General features: G+C 44.7%; 1 protein-coding gene across 6 annotated transcripts in view; it reads left to right on the top strand.

The window, feature by feature from the left end:
• TENM3 (teneurin transmembrane protein 3) overlaps window positions 1–24,775 on the top strand; it is a 710,639-nt gene that overhangs the window by 86,466 nt on the left and 599,398 nt on the right. The gene's annotated exons all lie outside the window — the stretch shown is intronic.

Below are 24,775 nucleotides of genomic sequence, written 5' to 3'. Positions count from 1 at the left end.
GGGAAGGAAAAAAAAAAAAACCAGACGGTGTGCATTTGTTCTTTGCAGTAAACAAGCAAGGTTCTCTGTAAGGGGCCCTGCTTAAAGAGTGTGCAGAGAGTCAGGTGAATCCATTAGAATCAATATTTTTAAAGGATTTGCCAGGACATTTATTTTTTTAATACCTGACTCCCTATCCAAAGTGAACCTCTGAACAGCCGTCTTAGCACCGTGTTGCAGTCACAAAATGCAGGGATAATTTAGGAATTGATATAAGGTGGCCGGGACCCAAACTTTGCTGGTGGGCCACATGGGAGAACAGTTTAGACTAAAAATAGCACAGCTAAAATCATGGTGATGCTGGCAGCTTAAAACTCGAGAGCTAGATTAGGAGTGATCTTTTAAATGTAGTTTTGTCACACTAACTAATACACGCTCAGCCACTTTAAAGTAAGTTCTCCGTCCACCTGCTGAGGTTATGATTCCGTATGTATATATTCAAAATGTAGATATTTTCTTTTATTTCGATGCTCATATTTATTAGAGCGAGACATTAAGAACTATCTTCGAATTGAAATGTTTTAATTCTTTTTTTTTTCAATCCTGGCATTTGATGTCATATAGATGGAGTCTGCAAGTGAGACATTTTCGGCATAGCATCAGTCTTCCGCACATATTGTATGCAAATGTCATCCCAGCCCTGAAAATACCTTTTGCATTTTAAGCAAGATTGTATTTTGACAGTTCTTTATGCTTTTGGGAGAGTTCTTGTGTAGAGTTAAAAAAAAGGCATCTTGAGCTTTAGCCTTGGCATATTCATTTTAATTTGATCATTTCTGTTCCATCACAGTTAACCCCTCAATCAAATCACCTGGAAGTCCTTGTTAAAGTTCAAGGCTTCCATCAGCCCCCGTCAGTGATAGCAAGCAGGAGGTTGGCACATGTTAAACCACCAAAATGCAAGTCGTTCTTCAGGATCGCCCCGGGGAGTTTTCTGCTGCAGTTTTGCCGATTGAATTATGATGTGAGATGGCATGAATATTGATCAAATTTCTAAACCGAATTTCCCAATATTTTAGATGGTAGTGTAAACTAACCCATGGGTTGTCATAACCAATTCAGTCTGTTTTTAACAATATCCAGTGAAGCGTGGAAGTCTTTAAAACTCATTGAAATGTAGGAAATTATCTGCATATATGCTATCAACAGACCCCCTTTAACAAACTCCCTTTAACAAACCCCCTTTAACTCCATCCTTCCCGCATTGTTGACCCACAATAAAATCCAAATCCAGATGTGTGTGTGTGCATGTGTGTCCGTGTTTATTTTACTTCCTGTTTCTTTTTCTTTTCTCAGTCATACATATTTGTAAGTTTGGAGTGGAGGGTGATTGAGTGAAATAAGATAAAGGTGTGAGGAGTTTTGTATCTTTAGTGGTTTTGTTCCCTCTGAGGAGAACACAGGGCTCTCACACCGTGATGAAGGACAAGCTTGTTAGATTTATTTCTATGACCCCTTACTCTTTTTCTTTTTGCCTCAACAATTTTATCTTTAAGTTTTATGTAATACGTTTTGAGGAAGGAGCAGTTCTGAACCCCAATAGCACACCCCAAACAGTTGAAGGGTGTTTGCTCTTTATCTGCATGGAAACAACCGGATCTACAGACGCTGCTATATTGCGCTCTGAATCCAGGCTTGACGGCAGTATGTTTTCTAACATCCTCTAAGACTATGGAGTCTCAGTGAGTTTTCTCATCGTTTTCCTGACTGTCATAACACCATAACTGCATAATGGGGTGTCAAGTAAACCCTCCCTTCTTTTGACATTTGGAACTATTTTTCTAACTAACTTTTTCCCCCGTTTATTTTCTATTCGTGCATTTTCAATCACTGTGGGGTAGAAGGAGTTTCTTCTTCAATTGTCTGTCTGCTCTGGAGAAGTGTTCCCAAGTGCAAACATGAGTTCTGTTCCCTGCGGGCAGATTAGGGGCCTGCACCGCCCCTCACCCACAGTGATCCCAAGCCCCCCCTCCATGTCACCCTCCCCACAAGACAGTGGTTCTCAACCTTCCTCAAGCCATGACCCTTTCAGACAGTTCCTCAGGTGGTAGTGACCCTCCAACCATAACATTATTTTCATTGCTACTTCATCACTATCATTTTGCTACTGTTCTGAATTGGGCGACCCCTGTGAAGGGGTCGTTCGACCCTCAAAGGGATGACGACCCACAGGTTGAGAACCACTACAGAGATCCTCTAAGGGCCAGCCTGCCCTTTGGAGAGGCTCTGCCAGACCCCATCCATGACTTGATCCCAAACACCTTGCTCTCCAGCAATCGGATGGGGGGTGACTGTCTGAGCAGTCTTCCCTTGCATTCAGACATTTCCAAGCATGTAGGAAGAAAACGGGAGAGAATGGGAGGTGTGGACAGGAAAGATAAGGACGGAAGATAAAGTAGAGAGGAAACATATGAGAGAATACGGTAGATGGAAAATATATGCTACCTCATTGTTCAGGCAAAAACAATTTAATCACTATTTATTTCCCTTTTCTGCCAGTCTCTCATTCCCCCACTGTGGCTCAAGCCTGGACTCAACAGTGACACAGGAAGGACGGTCCCCTTGTCCATCGGGTCTCTCAGTCGGAATAGACCAGATGGCACCTAACAACAAAACTGTAGTAACAAATCCTCTGCTGCTGCTGCACGTCAATCACATAGTTCGCCTCCAAAACTCATTTGGGGCAAGGAAAAGTCTAAGAAAGGAATTCACCCATAAAATGAGTATTAGGTTTAGAATGCAATAAAAATATGTTAACATACTTTTAAACTTAACTAGGTAGTTCAGACTTTTGATGGCATTAAAAGATGTATCTTGGGTCTTCCATCTCCTAAAGGTGACAGAACCCCTTGAACCTATGCTGGTATCAAAACCAGCAGTGAAATCGACTGAATAATAATGATTAAAAGTGTGTTACAGTTTTCAGCATGCTTGGAGATGATCATTTGCCCCTAAAAATAAAAAAGAGAGGCAACAATATGCAATATAAGTAAATAAATGAGGACACGGAAGCTCAGGAAGGTTAAATACTGTGAATAAATCTTCATAGTTGCTGTTTGCACTAGATGTGTGTGTGTGTGTGTGTGTGTGTGTAAAATCATAGACCATTGCCACAAATGCAGATGGACTGGTTAAGAAAAAAGGTAAAAGAAATTGAATTGACTGGTAAATTATTAGTACTTAGATACACCACTTGGCAGTTAAGGGATGGCCCTCGTGTGTTAATATAAGCAGCAGAATGTCCAAAAGATCGTTTCAATCCAATTAAAGTGATCTGTTGTGACGGTATTTGACTGGAGGCCACGGAAGAAAGATGGTTGAAACGTCCTTCCAAGATTATCCTCTTTTACAATCCCCAAACTGAGGAAATTTCTGAAAAATGATTATAGCCTGACTTATTTTATGTACTCCACAATATATATGATCAACTCATCAATCAGGCTTCTTTCTAAAAGACTTTAAGTATCTCTGGATAAATTCCTTTAATATTTTAATTGAAATATGAACCCACCGACTACTTCTCATGATTTTCATTTCAGGTTGGCATATCAGTTCTTTCTGCCTGCAGCATGGCTCCCGGACTAAGATAAAATAAAAGTGACAAAATTAGACAACTATAGAAAAAGAAAGCACTGGCTTCTAGTTTTATCAGGTAGAGTGTTCAGACCCCGTATTCCCAGCTGGAATTCTGAAACGGGAGACAGTTCTTTTCCAGGCAAGAATTGCGCAACAGTTGTTTGTCTGTCCTTGAGCAGTTACCGTAGATCGCCTTTCTTTCCCTCCCCCCCCCCCCCGCCGTAGTCTTTCTAGTACATTAATGCACTACTTCCAAAGGTGCGCATTGTGTATATCAATTTTATTCAAATATCAAAAATCATTTTTATTCACATTATGTATTCCAATGTTTTTTTTCCATTGTCAAATGAGCATATCAACAAACCACTTTGGGGACCTCCGGTGGGGTAACCTCGCTGTTGTTGAGCAGATCCCACCTCCCAGGACCTCGTTGGACAGAGAACTGCCCCTGTGGGTGCCTAAGGCTGGGATCTTCATGGGAGCAGACAGCCTCGTTTTTCTCTGGCTCATCATACTCCAAGCCCAGAGGTATCAGTTTCTCTCTAGAGAAATTTGGCAAAGCAGGCAGGTTGGGAGACTTGGCTTCTTTGTGAGACACCTTTGTTCTCTTTTCTCTTTTGGCCCCTCATTTCATATCTCTAGCATGAATTTCATCAAGCGAAGATGGGCTGACGATATCGAGCCTGCTCATTTGTTTTGTGCACTGAATGAAATGCATTCTGAGAAGCATCTAGCTCAATGCTGTGTAAAAGGTTTACATATTCAGTACTTAGCAGAAATTGTTATTGTGCTTGGTCTTAACATACAGCAGCATTTACACTGTTAATACTTCTCTAAGAAAGAACCTGAATGGGACTCACTACAGAGCGGAGCTTCCAAACATGAAAAATATCCATGTATTTTGAGAGATAAGATGAACTCTTATTTCAGGATGTCAGCATGCTAAGTGGAGGCAGGGACCCTAAGAATTTTGCTTCAGAAATGGAATGGGTAAGATACTGACAAAGGTCCTTAAGCCCAAACTGACAAACTTCATTGAGAAGCAAACCTGCCCTAGCCACTGGCACCTGAAGTTCGAAGGGAGAGGGGTCTGTGATGTACAGGAAGGATGGGAACTGCAAGGGCTGGAGCTTTTTGGTGCAGGGATTCTGTGTAATCCTTTTATCTTTTTTGTTGCTTCGGTTTTGTTCTATGTTTTGCCCATGGACTCTTTCGTATTATGGCTCCAGCCTTGATTTTTTTTTCTTTAATTCTTTCACCTCGATAAATGCTGAGCATATTCTCGTCCCTTTTGGTTTTCTAACTCTAGGTCTTTGCACATTTCGTTTTAGAACTGTGCTTTATCGCTTGGGCTGCCCTCTGGAAATTTCCTGCCCAGCTCTTTTAATTCATCATTTTTTTTCTCCTTGTGCTTTAGCTGCTCTGTGTTCAAGAGCAGCTTCCAGGAGCTCTTCCAATAACCATTTTGGTGTTTTCTTCCTTTTTAATGGACGTTTGCTTTCTTAATGTAGTTGACATCATCCCACAGCTGTTTGGTCTTCGGTCATTAGTGTTCAGTGTGTCATATCTAGTCTGGGTAGTCTTTAAATTCAGGTGTCATATACTCAAGGTTGTATTTTGGCTCCCATGAATTTACTTTAATTTTCTTCAGCTTCAACTTGAACTTGCTCAAGTACAATTGATGTTCTATTTTACAGCGGTCCTCTAGCCTGATGTGACTGAGGATATTGAGCGTATCCATCATCTCTTTCCATAGATGTATTTTATTTGATTCCTGTATATAATGCGAATTCCAATGCCGCGTCTCTCACCAAAGCCATATTTTCCCAACTACTGATACCTCTTTGTTTCCGATCTTCAAGTTTCAGTCACCAGTAAAGCATTTTGATTGACTGTATGCTCAGTTTCAAACTACAGAAAGTGATGACATCTTGAATGGCTTCATCTTTGGCATTCGTGGCTAATGAGTAATTGTCATAATACTTCCATTAACTGCTCTTCCTTGAAGGCATATGGATATTAGCATATTGTCGACAGTGTTGTACTTCATCATAGATCTGTAAGTATTCTCCTGGACAAACGATGGCATGTCATTTCTCTTCAATTTGTCCTTCCTGGAAGAATAGGCCACCTGACTGTCTGATTCACAGCCAGTAGTGCTTTTCAGCACAGAAATGCGTAGGAGAGTTATCAGGTGAACCTGATTCTTGTGAAGATACAACCTCACTGTGAATTCTGTGTCTCAAAGGCTTCCTGCTGGCACTTGGACAAGCAGTGCTCTGAGAGGAGACATTTCCTTTTCCATCCCACCTCACTGAGTTCTCTCTCAGTACCTTTTCAACTGTATGCCGTGGCCAGGAGTTCAAACGTGTGTGAGGACTAAATTCAGCCTGGCCACTGCTAATTGGTGTCTTACACAGACAAATGATCCCGTTACTAGGCGTCTCTTTAGGATAACACAGAGTCAAAGTGTTGTTAAAAGTACACAGAGAATTATCTTTTATATTCACAGATTTTTGAGATCAACCCCCAGGGGTCGAGTAGGTTACTTCCTGGCTTGCTGACCATAAGGAGAGTAGGTTGGCGTCAATCCTGAACTCGTTCCAAAGGAGAAAGAGGGGACTGTGGCCTTCCATAACGATTTGCAGCCCTGCAAACAGAGGCAGTTCTACTCCGTGGACTCTGTTCTGTTCAGAGAGACACTGTGAGTCAGAATCGACTGGGTGATCATATGCTTGGCTGTATCAAACTTTTGGTACCAGAAGCATAGTTCATGCTTAGAAAATAGTGTTGTCAAAGCACTTTGGCCGCTAACCAAAAGATTGTCGGTTCACACCCACTCGCAGCCCACAGGAGAAAGCTGTGGGGTCTACTTCTGTAAAGATTGACATCCTTGAAAACGATCAAAAACTCAAACTCCAACCACTTCTATTCCGGTAGCGATCTGCAGTCTCAGTGGTCCACAGCAGGGGCGGTGGGGGTGGGGGGGTTCTACTTTGCCCTGAGGGTCACAATTTAAGCTCTACAGGAACAGTTTACCGTAACCTTAAGGTTACTGTGAGTCAGAGCTGACTCAATGGCCAAGTATTTTTGTTTATTTGTGTGTCTTTTATCAAGCTTTTGGGGCACAGGGGCTTGGTTCGGGCATTAGAAAAAGTTCTTTCTCCTTTTGTTTGATTTTATAAGGTGTCTTGATGAATGGACCTTGTTACGCTGCTGGATTGGATGCGATGGCTGACAGTTCTGTGTGATAGACCTTGGTGGATGTCAGGCCGAGGGCACTGAGGAGTGTTTCCTCGGAGTTTCCTTAGAAGCTGCAGGTTCTGGGCGTTGCACCAGAGGGGTGGGCCCAGTGGGAAGTCATGTTGACCTCCAACAAGGTTGGGTTGGGGGTTGGTACTGGTGACCCTGAGTTCCTGCTACCTTGGGGGACCTGTGAATCCAAGCACAGACTAATGTGGATGATGACTTCAACACCATGGCGCACTTGCTTTATATTCTGTCCCCTTGAGTGCTCAATGGAGTTTCGTTTAGACTTTCTTGACTGTACACCAGCAGCATGTTAATTTCTGTCTTAACCTACCTACGGCTTTCTTTTTTCCCTCTCCTTTTCAGTAAGCAAATATAGTGCCTTATGTTGAATGGTATTTGGGAAGAGCTTCAGGAAAATCATTCTTCACATTTTAGAGGTTGTTTGTAATAACTTTGCTTATACTATAAAAATGTTAATAGCTTTTGAAGAATAAAAACCCTGTAATAATTGCCCATCTATAAGCAGAGTCTTACGGTTTTAGCTGCAATCTTTGGTCCCGAGTGGTGAAAGAGTAACATAATACCTTCTATTTATGCATGGTTTATGAACTGATTTGCACAAGGGGCTTTGTATTTATAAAAATGCATTCTTTCTTTGTATGTATTTTAACCATTTAGTAGTTGATTTGCCAAGAGGGCAAAATTTTGTTTTTCAAATGCAGCAATATGACCTTAGACAATATCTATGTATGTCATTAAGTACATTTAAAAGTTTTGAAATATGGCTTTTTAAGAAGATCAGACTCTAACTATGGGTCCTCAGGCATCTTGGTAATTCGCACTGCTTAATTTTCCATTTCCCTTGCTGATACATAACTCATAATAAGAGTAACAAAGAATTTCCTTAATGAATTGGTGGAGGATCGAGTATACAACCGTAAAGCATGCTTCCAGTTCTAAAATTTGGAAGGATGGTGTTTAAAGGCACTGTAGTTAGTTATCTCAACAGGTGGTAGCTGGTAATTGATAATTATATTTAAAGTATGTGCATTCATTGTGGTTGGTGGTAATATAGCATTTTTATCCACAGATCTCAAAGCATGTGTGAATAAATATGCATTATTTCCCTATCTTAAATAGCCAAAGACTCACAGAACGTTAATTAGATATAAGCAGACAGAGAACTTGCATGTCCCCTGCTTGCTTGGAGCTCCTAAAAATGTCTCCCGAGAAACTGGGAGAAAGAACACAATATACCTGATATCTAAATACCCCTGTTCGGGGACAGAGTTGAGGTTCCCAGTGTGCCCTCCGGGGAGTGTGGGACGTCCCTGCACACGTCTTTTGCCAAGCTCCTCCCCCTTGGCATTCTGGTAAGTCTTAGCCAGGAAAATGCCCCAGTAGTATTTCTACTTATACCTCTACTTAGGCTACAGGGGAACCAAGAGTGGGGTTACTTTGCCATTTACTACACCTTTCCTAGGACTAGCTTGATGAACCTTTGCTTCGGACCGTCTGTTGGAATATCCACGGTGTGCTAAGCTGTGCTCTAGCTGCCTGCGAGAGAGCAGGGAACAAAGCCGGCAGGGCTGCGATGGAGCTGCAGCTTGGGAAGGAGAACTGGTCTCTGCTAGGCTGCTCTTTGCTCGCAGCTTGAGCCTTCTGTGTTCGTCTGGGTAGACCCGAGCAAGAAATCCATAGAAACATGTATGTGTTTTAGAGAGTTTTATATAAAGGGTAACTATACATTAAGAAAGCATCCCAACCCAGTCCAGTCCAAGCCCGTAAGTCCGATATTAGCCCATATGTATGATACCAGTCTCTACTAACACACTTTCCCAGCTGGGCCCAGCCTCAAGTGCCTTTCTCAAAGGCTTCCTCAGTCTGTCTTCTTTATAAATCTCAACCTTCCTCAGCCACGACCCTTTCCTACAGTTCCTCATGTTGGGGTGACCCCCCAACCATAAAATTATTTTCATTGCTACTTCATAACCATAATTTTGCTACTGTTATGAATTGGGTGATCCCTAGAAAGGGTTGTTTAACCCCCAAAGGGGTCACGACCCACAGGTTGAGAAACCCCGCTCTAGGGCACAAGTGCTGCTGAGTTTGACCTGCTGACCACCAGTTGTTTCCCTTATCTCTCCCTGTAATCACATCAAAAGTGGAAGTAAACTCTCCCAGCAAAGAAGCAGGTGCAGCTCTGCCCTTCTGTTTCCCTGGCCGCTGAGAGTCCTGCCTTAGACCAAGCAGCTTTGACTAGTCAATGACCACTAGCTCCCAAGCCCAGAGCAATTAATTCTCCCTTAGGGAAAGCAGAAATTTGGCTACCAAAGACTACTGATACTGAAGGATCTTTCTCTCTCTCTCTCTCTCTCTCTCTCTCTCTCTCTCACACACACACACACACACACACACACACACACACGAGCTGCGTCTGTATTTGTTGTTGTTATCATTCTTTCTTCTAGCAAATCCAAGAAATGCTGTAGTGATTTCAGTCCCCCAACGTCTGTCCTCTTCCCTTGTTGCCCTGAGGATTGTGCTTCTACGCCTTCTGCATCTCCAACTCAGAATGGACGAGTCCCTAGAGACTCCAAGTCTGAGCCAGTCCATACTGGACCGAAATGTGCCAATCCTGGAAGCGAGAGTTGCATCAGAAAAGCTTTGATTATTCGTCAAGATCGACTCCTGGGGGGTGGGGAGCGACAGTGGGGGGCAGTTAGCTGTCTTTAGGCTCACAGCCTCTTCTCGTAGGAAAAGAACTGTCTGCTGGTAAATATGCTGCAGCCCTGCTTTCTGAGCATCGCTGAGGCATGTTAAACTTGGTACCTGTGCGTGCAGTTGCTCAGGTTTATATTTCAGGGTCAGCTGCTGACAAACTTAAAAAGTGAAGAGACCCCCAAAGAGGAGGGGAAGGAGGCTCTGTCCAATGCGGGAATGTGCCTGGCTCTGGCTCCAGGAGCCTCCCTCAGCTGTTTCCGGAGTGGCTTCTTCTGGAATAGCAGCCCTGTGCGTGCGTGCAGCTGATGGATGCTCTTTGTACCCGCAGGGGCTGCAGCAGCTGACCTGCTTGTGCATCACAGGCATTTCAAGACAAACTAGCCGCCTCAGAGGCAGTAGGGCTTGGGGCACCTGCAGAGTCCCAAAGAATTGAGAGATACACAACCCTTTCCCAGGATATCCAAAGATCTGGATGGGAGATGAATTTGCAGAGGAAAAGATAATAGCGGGAAAGCACCTTAGAGATTAAATTGGCCAAAGTTCTGCCTGCTTTGCATATTTTTGTATGTACCTGTGATGCCTTTAAAATCATTTGCCTAGACTTCCCACTAACTAGCGTTACAATTAAACACTTCAAATTCTGAATCTCATTTCCCACACTCCAGGTATCTCTAGATGGTGTTTTGTTTTTGTCTTGAAGCCTTTAGGAAAATTAATTGTTGGTAACTTCAATACAATTCTACTTCAGGTTGGTGGTGTTTGTAATCCTTTGCCTTTCTGGCCCAAAGAGCTGGGACTTTGCCTTTGATTCAGGAACCAGCCTCTCAGTTTCCTACTGGCCCAGAAAGAGCACTCTCCTTCATTACAAACCCAACGATGAAACTCATGGCCATTGAGTCAATTCTGACTCCCGGAGACGGTATAGGACAGCGGAGAACTGACCCTGTGAGTGTCTGAGACCTCGCCTCTTTGGGGGAATAGAAAGCCTCTTTCTCCCCAGAGCAGTTGATGGTTTGCATTTGCTGAACTTATGGGTTGCAGCCCAACTCGTAACCTCTAGGCCACGAGGCCTCCTACCTCACAGACTGAGGAAAATCAGGGAGATAAAGGAAGAGGAAGAGGTAGCCCAGCACCTCTCACCATTATGATAAGACCACATTTTTAGAAATTTGCGTATATTATGCACATCTAATAAATGGATAATTGTCCAGTCATTGAAGGGAAACATGAGCATTATAATCCTCAAAGAGTACTGGAGAAGGGGCCGCAGGAGTGGTGCTCCCACACAAGACACCCATGCCGAGCATTGGCTGCCAGTCACACGAAGCTGCAGCCTCCCCGGCTTGCACAGGAAGGCTTCCCGCGGCAGCGCAGGGAATTGGATAGGGCCTCGCTCCCACCCGTTTTTAGGAGGAAAGAGCATGAGTATCGTGAGTGGACTCCGCGCACACAGTCCTGCCCCACTCTGCGTGCATTGTGGGCAAGTTGACACGAGAAACTGACCGTCCTGTGTTATAGTTTCAATGGGAAATGCACATTCCAAATGCCCACAGAACTGCCTCAGAAACCAACTTCTGAAATACAACCTGTTCTTAAGTTGTGGGCCACCTGTATTTAATACTTTCTTGGCAGTACAACCCGCTTTCACAATTGTACCCTTCTTATGGAAAAGGACATTCTGGAAACTCTTTAAAATTCACACAATTTTGGATTCTTCTCTAGCATATATTTCCCTTACTCTTCGGCACTCTATTTGCGGGCGGTCAGGCGGTCACCTTTACTATTCTCTCCCCGTAGCTAGGCCAACGCTGCTACCTTCCCAGCAGCACCAGGTGAGTCTGGGAATCTTTCTAATCCATGGACAATCTCCCAGATGAGAAGATACGCGCAGCTCTTCCACTGGGCAGGCAATTGCTTCAGCAGCGACTGTCATTCTTTTCACGGTAGAAAGAGCTGCGGGCACGAGATGTCTCAGGGAAAGCCCCCAGATTCTTTCGGACGTAAGCACAGACGCTTTGCTCCAATGTCCGGGGTCGTTTTCTCTTGCTAAAATTACTCTTCGCACACATTTATGCTTTTCCAGCTTTCCAAGCCTCCGACGTTGTGATCCCCGTGTTTCATTTTTGTGACATGAGCACTTGATCTCTTGTGACAGTCTGGGTGGTCACAGGGACACATCTAGCTCAGGGTCTCCAAGTTGACTGTCAAAACCGCCTCCTTGTTCACACGACCTGTCTGTCAGCTCTTACTGCATTCAAACCCTTGGCTTTCCCAAGGTGGTCTTTCTCCTCAGGGCCCGTCATAGAGGCGCACGCATAGGTTTACTGCCCACTTAGACCTAGCAGCCTCCACTTTACTTGGGAAGAACCCTACCTTGACCACACACACTGCCTCCTGCCTCACCGTTAGCAATTATTTATGGAGACAGAAACTTCAGGGGAAAAAATGTTCATTCTTTCAGTCAGTGAACCTTCTGGTGTCAAATCGCATGTTAACTGATGGAGTTAGAAAGACAGACACGACACATTATCCTCCAGGACGCAGAGCCCGCACACAGACAACATCGTCCGAGGGCACCATGGGTCAGCTGAGAGAGGTGCACACGGGGTGCTGTGGGAGTGGGGTGGGGATTGATAACTTGCAGGAAAAGGTTATAACTAGGGGAGACCTCCTGGTCATGACCATCGAGCTGACCCCAACCACATGGCGACCCACGGAGACAGACTAGAATGGCTGCCTGGGGGTTTCAAAGTGGTGGCAGATTTCCGGGGCCTGCGGGTGGGGTCTCCATGTCTAGAACAGTAGTTCTCAACTTTCCTCATGCCGTGACCCTTTCATACAGTTCCTCCTGTTGTGGTGACCGCCCGCCCCCACCATAAAATTATTTTCGTTGCTACTTCATCAGTGTCATTTTGCTACTGTTATGAATCAGGCAATCCCTATGAAAGGGGTCATTCAACCTCCAAAGGGGTCCTGACCCACAGGTTGAGAACCGCTGGTCTACAGATCCATCATTTGTATTGCCTAGGGACTCCTGGAAGAGGTAAAATTAGCCAAGGCTGAACCTTCAATGATGCATAGAGGGCAGGTAGGAGGGGCCCTTCCGGGCCCTGAGTTCATAGAAAGTGAAGACAGAAAAGCAGTCAGTAAACAGGTGTGAAGGGCACTGAGAAACTCTTACTAACGCACAAAGATCTCTCCTTGCCCCCCCCCCTATGTCCTCCTCCCCCCTCAGCACAGGACTTCCCGGGAAGCCAGTGGCTTGCATTTTCTAAGTATTCCTTGGAGCAGGAACCATACGTGCTGGCACACCCAACACCTGGGCTTTTTATCGTTTGAAAGGGCCTCTGGGGCACGGGAATGATTCTGGATTGAAAGCATATGGGCATTTACAGAGGGAAAAAGATGGAAATGGCTTTATACTTTCTCTCTGTGATCTTATCTCTAAAAATAGGTGATGGAGCTTCCAAAAGTTCTCTGGAAAAATGAAATGAAAAGGTAACAAGGTTTTCCCACGAACTTTTGAAGCTTCCTCGTACAGTCGTGGTCTTTATACGAACCTGGCAGCAAAAGCCAACCTTTAGGAAGAGTAGAGCTTGTACGTTGTCTGTGCTCACAGAGAGAGAGAGCTGTCTAGTTAAATTCTGCGTGCACACGTGTTTAGTGTGCTTTCTGAGGTGTAAAACTGTCCCTATAACTGAACCGTTAACACTCTCAGCTGCGCACCGCTGAAGGAAGGCCTGAAGGCCTGCTACCCAGAACTCAGCCCCGGGAAGCTCTCTGCAGGGCAGTTCGCCCCTGTTACGCACGGGGTCGCCTGAATCTGAATAGACGCCACAGTCATTGGTCTGGACGGGCACAGGAAGTAGCTTTTAGGATGGGATAAGAATAAAGCAAAGGAAACTCCAACCCCAAGAGAGATTGGGGCTGCCCTGGAGTTGCTGCCTACACAGGTGCAGAAAATGAGCCCGGCTCTCATGTACAAGCTCAGTCTGGTCCTGGTGCTCAGAGTAAGATGAAGGTTTGTCCGTGCTGCCATGGATTCCGAATGTCCTTATTCTAAATACTAAGTTTGGGGATATGGCAAAGGGCAGGATAGACCTGGCCTCTCCCCTGACACAGTTTGGGGAAAGCAAGTGCTGAGCACATAATAACACGTGTCCTGAGTTCTTCAAGGGAGAGGTGCAAAGTGTAGCAGGAAACAGTAACACACACAGGGAGTTGAACTGGTCTAGGTTTCTAGGAGCGCCTTGGCGTCAGGACTTCATGGAGAGGGGCATCGAGTGCTTTGATACAGGCGTGTTCTGGGAAAGGGCGCTGGTCAGGGACCTAGCACGAGGTGGAGGGCAATGACAAGGGCTAGCGAATGCACTGTTCTCTGTTCTGTCCAGGAAAGAGCTGTTTTCCAACAACGTTCATTGGAGTACATTTCGTGGTAGGCAAACGATTTAAATGTCCATCACCAGATGATTGAATTCAATAAAACGTGGTTTAGATGCAGAGTGGGATATTACACAGTCATAAAAAGAAATGAAGTCCTGATAGAGACTACAGTCTTGGTGAACCTTCACAAGGAGGAAGGAGTCATAAAAGGACTCATATGTTGTGATCACGCTTATGAAATATCGGGGCCGGGCAACCGTCTATAGAGACCAAGGTTTATAAGTAGTTTTGGGAGGAAGGAATAAGACAGGATGGGCTGATCTTTGCTTAGGGTGTACTGAGCTACTGTGAAAGGTGGTAAGAATTTGGAAATGGTAGTGTGAGAGTCGCCTACCATGATGGACATAATTCATGTGACTGGATTGTGAATCCACTAAAACGGTAAATGTTTTGTTTGATATGTGGATGCGTATTTTATCACAATGAACTGAGTCAAAAGGAAGCCTTGTTGAGCATGCATGGTTGTGTGCACGCACTCATTCTGCAACGGAGACTATTGCTTCTGAATCAGTCTCTATCCTCCTGGAATTTACCCATTAGTGGAATGTTTCTTAAGGGCAAACAGAATCATTGAAAGCTTTGATGCAAGCAAGTGACATGATCAAATTTACATTTTGCTTGACTCATGGTATTAATCAATATTAGCGAAAGATTGTGTGTGAGTGTGGGGCAGGAAAAAACAAAAGCAGAACCCCTTTTAACTCAATAATTTGACCAACAGATAAGCTCCACCATAGTAAGTGCTGGTTTCTTTACTGGGATTTTGTAGCTGTTATATAAAGATATCAAATAAGTGAAGTACAATTAGCTAATGCTCTGTGCTTTGTCCTGAATCTGGCGTTGTGTTTCTGAAATGGATGGTACACGAAGCAGGTTTAAGGAATGCTTCTGAGAATCTCCTTGCAGTTTCTCTCATTACTCCTGAATCGGTGCCATTGATAAAACATGACAAACTCTAAGATGTTTCCTTAAATAGACCATCTGCCTATTCATAATATGGACATTAATTCTCATAAACAGTTACTTCAGCTCTGTGAAAGACTTGATTTCCCTTCATGATATGTTCATCCACAGACAGCTCTTTCCCTTCCATACGATTTTATAATGGACCACCCACTTTTATCCCAGTGTAGGCTTAATAATATAATGTGAAATACAGATGTAAAATGTTTATATGCTGGATCCTGCAGACACATTTTTACTAAGGTCATTTGTGCATCTAAGTAAGAAATGTTTTTGTTGAAGTAAAATATAAGGTCAAAGAGTTTTAATGTGAAACATTTAAATATAGGCGCTCTGGCGGTGTGGTGGGTACTCGTTGGGCTGCTAACCGCAAAGTCAGCAGTTCAAAACCACCAGCTTCTCCTTGGGAGACAGGCAGGGCTTGCTATTCCTGTAAAGAGGTACAGTCTTGGAAACTCACTTGTCATTCAGGACTTTTTGGAGTCGATAAGTAATATCATAGGTGTATTATCTATTATCGATCCCTGGTGGCATACTGATTAAAGTACTCGGCTACTAACGGAAAGGTTGCCGGTTTGAACCCACCAGCTGCTCCATGGGAGGAAGTTGTGGCAGTGGGCTTCTGTAAAGATTGACATCCCTGGAGACCCTGTGGGGCATCTCTATGCTGCCCTGACAGGGCTAGTGTGCGTCAGCCTGGACTGAAGTAGGCTACTGTCCATTGAAACACGTTTCTCTGTCTAGGCTGCACCTGCCAGTTTAATGCATTAACATTTCTCCTGCAAAAACATGCACAGTCAGGCTGAAGACGATAAATAATAAAGACATCCTTGTGTCACTGTAGGAGCCCCGGTAGGGTAGTGGGTTACATGATGAGGGTCTGAGGCAAAATCAGCCCTAGGTTCTCCCTTACACGTGCTAGGATTCTCTATCGAAATGACCTCCCCAAAGTTTCCCAACAACTGAATGGCAGAAGAGGAATTGTAAGACCTCAGGGAAGTCAGGCTCCTTCTTTAATCAAGGACTTTGTAATTACTCTTCCCTCTGATGAGGACACCACCACCCCCCAGGCCCCCTCAGCAACAACAAAAATGTCCCTGCCCCCCATGTCTGGCTCCTTATCATTTGAATGTCAACTCAAATGTGATCTCAGATTGTCAGAAAGCCCTTCCCATTCCTATCTTACCAGGTAGCAGTTAGTGCTGGTTCATGGGTATGCCAAGGTCATAGGCGACCTGTGCTATGCAGACTTTCGCTCGCTGATTTGGGGCAGTAAATTGCCAGACCTTTCTTCTGGAATTTCTGGGTAAACCTCCAACCCCTTGAGAAGCAGCTGAGTATGTGGTCCCGTGGCCTCGCCAGGGACTACATCCTACCAGCCATTCGCACCGTACTTTGTATCTTGCTTGGCTTCCTTATTATTCTGTGAACTGCACACATGTGTTCATACCATCTAAACCTGGGTTTCCACAGGCAGGCAGACTCTTCATGGAGCAGGGATTCCAATTCCTCTCTGTTGAGTCCCGTGGAGCCTCCTGGGTGCACTCAATACATAGCAGTGAAGCGAATAGATGGATGAATGGTTTTCCACTGCTTGGGGTGCATAGTAGAGACCTGGCCAGTGTGTCAGGACCGAATCATCATTTCACTGTTTAACTACTGTCATTGAAAGCCCTCAGGGTAATAGCATTTTGAGAATTATTATAAGTTATAGAAACTATGAGCACAAGGCATTTTTTCCCACTCTTTATTACTCATTTATCTACTCTAGTGATTCAGACGAACAGCCAGGCCTTTCTCTGCCAGAAACAAACAAGAGAAAAGAGAGGCAGAGAAGAAAGACCAAGAGCATAAGTTTGGAACATCGCTTTCTTCTAGATAAATGCCCTCTCTCTAAAAAAAAAATATATATATATATATATATATATATATATATATATATATATATCTCCTGGAGAATATTTGAAGGTGTGTGTGGATTTTTTTTTACCTTGATTACAGTCCTGTATAATACTATAAATGCAGCTTTTTCTGATAGTCCCTTTCTTGACTTCTTTCCATTATTAATAAATTATACTTTATTAGTTTCTTAAAAATTGTATTGTGATGCCGCAGCCTAAAACCTAGCATGCTGCAAAAACGTGGTTACTTTAAGAGGTAAGTTTATCTTGCTGGGGAAAGAAAAATGACTCCCTTTGTGGAGTTTCATCCTTGAAAGGGATATACTTGAAGCATTAGATTGAAAAGATCTCAAACCAAATAGAGCCAGAGACACAGGAGGAAGAAAACAGCTTTGTTGGCACTTCAAATGAAGCAAGGCAGCAGCAGAATACAATTTACTGTTTGTTGTGTATCGTTACATCCAACAGCTTTGATGGCAAAAAATAATCAAACAGGTCTGATGATGAAGAAAAAAACCCAATTGATTAATAGTTCGCTATTTTAAAAAACAGGATAATTAATTTTAGACTTCTTGACACATCTTGGCTTTCCAAGATTAAACTTCTTAGTAAAATAGACTCAAGAAGAAAGTTCACAAAAACGCATTAATTGAAATGATTGTGGGGTGGGGGACAATACTTCATACCAGCTCTAGAGAATAAAACTTAGAAAAAGTGAAAGTTACATTTCTTGCTCAGTTGCTAACTTCACTGAGGTGTGTGGAAAGAAAAATGGAGATCACCCCTTGCCTCAACTCTTTATTTAGCAAGACTCAGGCCAGGCACGGTGACCAAGAAACTCTTAACAAGAGCCACTTCACTCACTCTCCCGACACAACAGCTGGAGCCTACATGGGTGAACAAGTAAATGTGGTGAAGAAAGCTGATGGTGCCCGGCTATCAAAAGAGATAGTGACTGGGGTCTTAAAGGCTTGAAGATAAACAAGCGGCCATCTAGCTCAGAAGCAACAAAGTCCACATGGAAGAACACACCAGCCTGTGTGATCGAGTGGTCCCAAAGGGATCAGTTACCAGGCATCAAAGAACAAAAAATCATATCATTGACTGCACACCTCCATGATAGGATCGCTGAAGACAAATGGGTGCATAAGCAAATGTGGTGAAGAAAGCTGATGGTGCCCGGCTATCAAAAGAGATAGTGTCTGGGGTCTTAAAGGCTTGAAGGTGAACAAGCGGCCATCTCGCTCAGAAACAAATAAGCCCACATGGAAGAAGCACACCGGCCAGTGCGATCACGAGGTGCCCAAGGGACCAGATATAAGGCATCATGCAAAAAAAAAAAATATAAGTGTGTGTATGTATATGTATTTATGTGTATATGTATATATGTATGTGTATATATATATTATATTAAATGAAGGGGGAAGTGCAGAGTGGAGACCCAAGGCCCAAGTGTCAGCCAATGGAGATCCCCTCATAGAGGGGCTTAGGAGAGGAGATGGGTTAATTAGGGTGTGAGGTAGTATCGATGAAGAACACAGCTTTCCCCCAGATCCTGGATGCTTCCTCCCCCCAACTACCATGATCCGAATTCTACCTTGCAGGGCTGGATAGGACAGAGGCTGTACACTGGTACATAGGAGGGTTGGAGATACAGGGAATCCAGGGTGGATGATACCTCCAGGACCAAGGGAGTGAGGGACGATGCTGGGAGAGTGGAGGGTGAGTGGGTTGGAAAGGGGAAACTGATTACAAGGAGCCACATGTGACCTCTTCCCTGGGAGAGGGACAGCAGAGAAGGGGGGAAGGGAGACCCCGAATAGGGCAAGATATGACAAAATAACGAGGTATAAATTACCAAGGGCATATGTGGGAGGGGGGAAAAGGGAGGGAGGGGGGGAAAAAAAGGAGGACCTGATGCAAGGGGCTTAGGTGAAGAGCAAATGCCTTGAGAGTGATTGGGACAGGGAGTGTATGGGTGTGCTTTGTACAATTGATGTATGTATATGTATGGATTGTGGTAAGAGTTGTTGGAGTCCCTAATAAAATGTAAAAGAAAAAAAAAAAAAAAGAGCCACTTCATGTCTAGTCTGTCACCGATTCTTAAGTCTGGTCACTATAAATAGTCTGCCTACGTCGGGCTGCCCATGTCCCAGACATCAGCTGAGATCAACTGAGATGCCACAGGGGCTTTGGCAGTAGGAGAAAGATATGCTCATATTAGAAATATAGAAGTACGCTCCCCACATTCTTTCAATATTTTCTCCCAACTATCATCATAACCTCTGTCTTATCTGGATTAATACTTTTCTGGTTCACTTTGATCCCAGCCCTGTGCGGGACCCCTCAGATGCTGAATAAATTGTGAAACGGTGGTGTCAAGATTAGAGATGAAAGGGGAGATAGAGACCATGTGTCAACAGCATACTGATCTCAGAGTGAAAATGCATCAGCTTTTCTTCCAGTTATCTCATGTGAACTTTGAACAGGTGTCTGATCGCTGTCACATCGGAGCAGCTTTCCCGGGAAGCCCGGCCAGGCAGCCCGGGGGAGCTCGGAAAGGCAGGATCTGGCAGGGTGTCCCTGTGACTCTCCCTCTTCGCTCCTAGAGCCGTGATGGAGGAAGAAGCACTCATATAGGATGCGACTCAAGGAACCACTTGTTCTGCCTATTTGCTTAGTGGATCCCATTTCCCCTGGCTTTGAACGCAGATCCCTTTAGATCTGGCCTCCTACCCATCCGGGCAATGTGGCATTTTCCCAGCCATACTACAGTGCTATTCCACTTTCTTCATTCGTTTTCTCTTTCTTTGAAGCCCACACCCACTGTCATGTCCTAGCCTCTAGATCATACATACCCTGGCGTTCGTTCTGTGAGGTTTTGGGCATCTGGATGAAAGGTTTTCTGTCCACCATTTCCCTCTAATCTCTCGTCAGTCTTGGTGGCTTGATGCTTATGCCGAATCTCCTCTGCTGGAACTGGAATAGCGCCGGCATCTCTCTGGTCTACCACTGGAGATCGTAGCCAGCCATCCAAGATGCTGTTGTCGGTAGGCGCTGTCCTGTCAGTTCCAACTCACGGTGACCTTGCCCCAACCGCCAGCATCCTCACAAATCTTCTCACGTTTGGGCCCAGCCTCGCCGCCATGGCGCCAACCCATCTTGTCGAAGATCTTCTTTTTCTCTCCCCCTCTCAGGTAGTCCGAAGCAGGAACATAACCATGAGCTTGGCCTTCGAAATGGTGAGTTTGAGACACTTTTGAGATATTCAAGAGGATGGATGAATGGTAGGTAGGCTTCCAGAGAAGTCTAGGGTTTAGAGAAGGCAGGGATACATTCTCAAGTTGTCCATGCACATGTATACATGGGGGAGAGTTCATAGGTTAGATAGTCCAGTGTAAGGGAAAAGGATGAGGGAGGATTGGTTCAATGCCTGAACAATTAGAGGGCGAATGACAAATCTGCAAAGGACACCGAGAAGAAGTAGCCAAGGACATTTTAGTCACGCAAAGCTATGAAAGCCAAGGAAAACAGTAGTTGAAAATGTTTGATATAGGGTACATACCACAAATACTGTAACGGATTCAGCAGGCTCGTTTCTTATGCAGCAAATAAAATGTATATTAACATCAGCAAAAATTAATATGTCTATGCATATTGAATTCAAAATAATAGTGTGTGTGTGTGTGTTTTTTAATGACTGATGTTCTAGAGTATAGGGAAGGATGTGATACAAAAAGGCTCTTCGATTCTCTGAGGCACAGAAGAACTAGAACCCGCCAGATGGAATCCTTTGTCCTTTCTGGTACAACGTATGACCAAGGATATTAGCTCACTGGCGATCAAGTCACCCCCTAGCATGAACTGCTTGGCCTTGGGCTCCCTTCACGTTGAAAACACTTCATTATCTGGAGCACGGGAATTCTTTCACTAGTTGAACACGCAGGGAACATGTACAGTTAGGACTTGGGCAGCAAGCAAAACTGCTCTCTGGCATTCAGCCGCCTTCTGGTTAATTAGTGTTTTATGTCCTTCTCATTTTGTGGTTGTTAAGTACATAGACTTTGGCTAGGACCTGGTTTCTAAGCCAGTGTTGCAAAGGGAAATGTGAAGACCAAGACCTGGCCCCTGTCAGACCCGGAAGCTGCATTTGGAAGCTCTTTCCTCCAGGGGACTGGGGGCCCCACTGGGTCTGCATGGCTATAGTCTCCAATGGTGTATAACAAATGAGGGACCAATTTCTGGGAAGCCTTATACATGTAACTGTTTAGGGAGCTTTTACTCCTCCACTGTTTCTAAGAAGTTTCAAATATCATTTTACTCCTTGCATTCATATAACTTCGTGCAAATCAAATCATTTTGAACTTTCCTAACTGCATTCGATGTGATTGAGTACGTTATTTATGCTCCAAGTAAATTAATGAGCATCTTGCATTTCCTCACAAAATTAAATTTCTAGGATCTCTTTTTATTTTAATGTCTACATTCTTATTATTTAATATCTACATTTTTAAACGGATGTCTTTAATCTTCCTAAATGATGTGATGCTTTCAAGTGTTTGGGGAATGAGGCTGAGGCTTCCGAACCATTAAAGGGAAAAAAAAAAAAAGAAGAAGCCATTGACTTCTATGCTATTGTTGCTCAATGAGCAGAGGCCGGTTGCTCTAGGGATCTTGACGGTCTGTGGCACACTGAAGTCGTCCTCTTTTTTGCCCCAGCACTGGGTCATGGGACGAGTTTACTCCATCTGTGGCCTTTGTCTCTGAAGAGCTGTTTCAGGGAACCAGACCCGTTTGCTGCCAGCAGGAGAGATCTCTGGAGAGAGGAGGCCCAGGCAACTCTGCTCATTCCTGTGTGATGTGGCATCTCCAGGTTCATCCAAGAAAAGTGAAAGAACAGGTGGAATGGACTTTATCTGATCTCCATGTCTGTGTTCTGGTTATTTATTTGTGTCACCTTATTTTGCAGGTGGTCCCGAGAGGAAATCACACATTCCTATTGACGTTGTCAATTTTGTTTTGGTTTTCCTTTGATTTTCTAGCATGTGCTATGCACGGAGCTGTTCTTAAATTCTGTCACATCGCTTAAATGTGAAGGCAATGCAGTGGCCCAATTTATTTCTCTGCTCAGCACCGGTGGTCTTTTTTAACTGTGGCAATCTAGAATGGTGTTTAGACCTCTTAGATTATTCCTGTGACAACCGGGGACTCTGGTAGCGCCTGTTGGAACCAAGTATCCCAGGATGTTGACAGATGACATGCCTGTGAGACTGAAAACTTCCTCCACTCTGAGCCAGAAAAAAAGCAAGGGGTGGCCTTGTGATGTCAACACGCAGCTCGCTGTAGGAATCTGAGCCGGCTTGTTTATTTATTTGTGATGTTTTATTTGGATTAGGGTGAACGTTTTATAGAAGAGGTTGGATTTTCAGTCGACAATGCATCCACCTTTTTGTCTGATGACATTGATGGGAATCACGAGGTGTAGCAGTTCCCATTTCCTCCGTGTATCCTTGCCTTTGGTTCTTCGTCCCCAGCTGTCCTGCTCTCTGAGCCTTTGCCCCCGAACAAACGCTGCTCTCCTCATCTCGAGTGGGCGATTGCATTCGGAGGTGTGTGCCTCACCAGTGTGCTCTTCTGGACCTGGGAGGCCTCACTGTGGTCTGGATGAAGGTTGAGTCATAGGCGTGAATTCAGTGCAACCTTCAAAGGGCTGTGGTTAGGACGGTTCTGCCAGGTTCAGCACCTTCTCTTGTCCTGAACAGGTTGGATCAGAGCGGGTGGTAGTGGGAGCCAGGCGCCATCTAGTTCTTCCGGTGTCAGGATCACGGAAGCTATGGCTCGTGTCCACTCATTAATCCTTTGGGCTAACTGTTTCGGTGTGTCTTTGGTTTTCTGCATTCTCTGCTCTAGACAAGGAGAGACCATTTGTAGTGCCTTTTTGCCAATGGGAGTCGTACCGTTTTAAGGCCCCAATTGCTACTCATCAAAGCAGGATGTAGAATGTATATTTTTTATAGACTGTGTTATGTTAATGGACCTGATGCCTCTAGAGACTATGGTCCTAAGCCCACAGGTCCAGCAACCCATTGCTCGCAGAATTCAGTTATGGTAAACAAAGTGTTTACGACTTTGCCCCTGCGTGCTCTACGGCATCCATGCAGGTACTTGTAGCATAGTAAATACACATGCAGAAAAGCCTCTGTCAAACAGGCGTGTCAACCACATACATGCGCGCGTGTCTGTATATGTAGTTGGAGCTCCACTAGACTGCTGATCAACGTCCGTGTCTGTATTCACTCATAGATTGTTGTTATTAGTTATTCTTTCAGGTTTGTATGTGAGGTCGCTTCAAAAAGTCCTGAGGAAGGTGGAATTTTTTTCCCCATGAGCTTTTGGAAGCCCCTTCCCATGAAACAGTATTGGCTTTCATTGCCTTTAACCCTTCTGTGCCACTTCCGTCTTCCTTTGCCTTGTTAGGTGTGCTGGTCTCCCCTCCGTGCTCTCCCGTCAGGAGCCCCGGCGGTGCGGTTGTTACACACTAGGCTGTGAACTACAAGGGCGGAATCCACTAGCCACTCTGTGAGAGACGGCGAGGCTTTCTGCTCCAGGAAAGACTCACAGCTCCTGAACCCCTGCATAGGTCACTGTGAATCCGAATCAACCAGATGGTAATCGGCTTCCTGGACCCTGCCACCCTGCTAAGCTTCAAAGCACAACATACATCTCTTTCTGAGTGTAAGCCTATTTTTAAAAACTTTTTATAGTTATGCTCTGAGTGGACTGTGATCTGAGTAGATTCTTGGTAAGACTTCGATGTTTTAACTTTGACTGAGGTGTGCTTTGGGGTTCAGCGCATGGTTTACAGTGGAGAAGGCTCCCGGGCAGTGGGAAAGCTCGTGCCACGTGTGGCCGCGAGGTGCGGTGTTCGGCACACATCTGTGAGGGCTAGTTGGTTGGTGGTGCCCTTTTGTATCTTCGTTGGATTTCTTTTCAGGTTGTTCTGCCCGTCACTGAAAGTGGTGTATAAAATCTCCTATGATTATTGTGAAGTTGTCCATTTCTCTTTCCAGTTCTCTTAAAGTTTGATGCATTTGGGGACTCATACTGAGCACACGGGTGCTTAGTGTAGTTATATCTTTTATTAGATTGGCCCTTTATTCCTTATATAACCTCCTTCATCTTTTTGGCCAGGTTTTGCCTTGATTTCTATTGTATTACAATAGTGCCCCCCTACTCCTTGTGGCTGGGTTGGGGCAGTGGGACCCCAGCTTCCCTCCGTCCCGTGGTGGGCAGTCTCTGTGGCACTCCCAGTGGGTGAGGCAGCAGGTGTGCTAGGGATGGAAGCTGTGGGGACATCAAGAGTTTCAGGAGGAAAAAAGACAAAGAAAAGAGAGCAAAGGAAACCAAGAGGGACCCAAAAGGAAGGACTAAGAACAAAAAGCAAGGAAAAGGTGGCATTAATGCCATGCAAGAGCTAGCTGACCAGCATGGCTATGGTGGATTGGGGGGGGGGTGAGGAAAAAGGGTGCGAATTGTCTGTGTCTCTAATTGCCAAGAGGTTTTGCTGGAGAAGGGAGGAGATCACCCTTCTCTGGGTGTGGATCACCGAAATGGGTATCTGGTGAGAAGAGCTGGTTCTCTGGTTCTTGCCGCAGCCAGAACACTGCTTGTGATCATTTACAGTGGCCGCACTGTGCTATGCCATGAGGCAGCTCATCGCTCCGTAAGCCTCTGGGCTTGCTGTTTCTGTTCCCTCGCTTCCTCTGAAGTTTTTGATCGATGTCTTTATCCTTCCTTTTGAAGCTTGCTCTTCAAGGATTGTCATCCATATCCTTTTCCTAGGAGTTCTCAAGTCTTTGTTGAGGGCTCCGGGTAGT

This window comes from Tenrec ecaudatus, chromosome 8 (assembly GCF_050624435.1).
Source record: "Tenrec ecaudatus isolate mTenEca1 chromosome 8, mTenEca1.hap1, whole genome shotgun sequence".
NCBI lineage: Eukaryota > Metazoa > Chordata > Mammalia > Afrosoricida > Tenrecidae > Tenrec > Tenrec ecaudatus.
The sequence above is the reverse complement of the archived record's forward strand: the minus strand, read 5'-3'. Positions and strand labels throughout refer to the sequence as shown.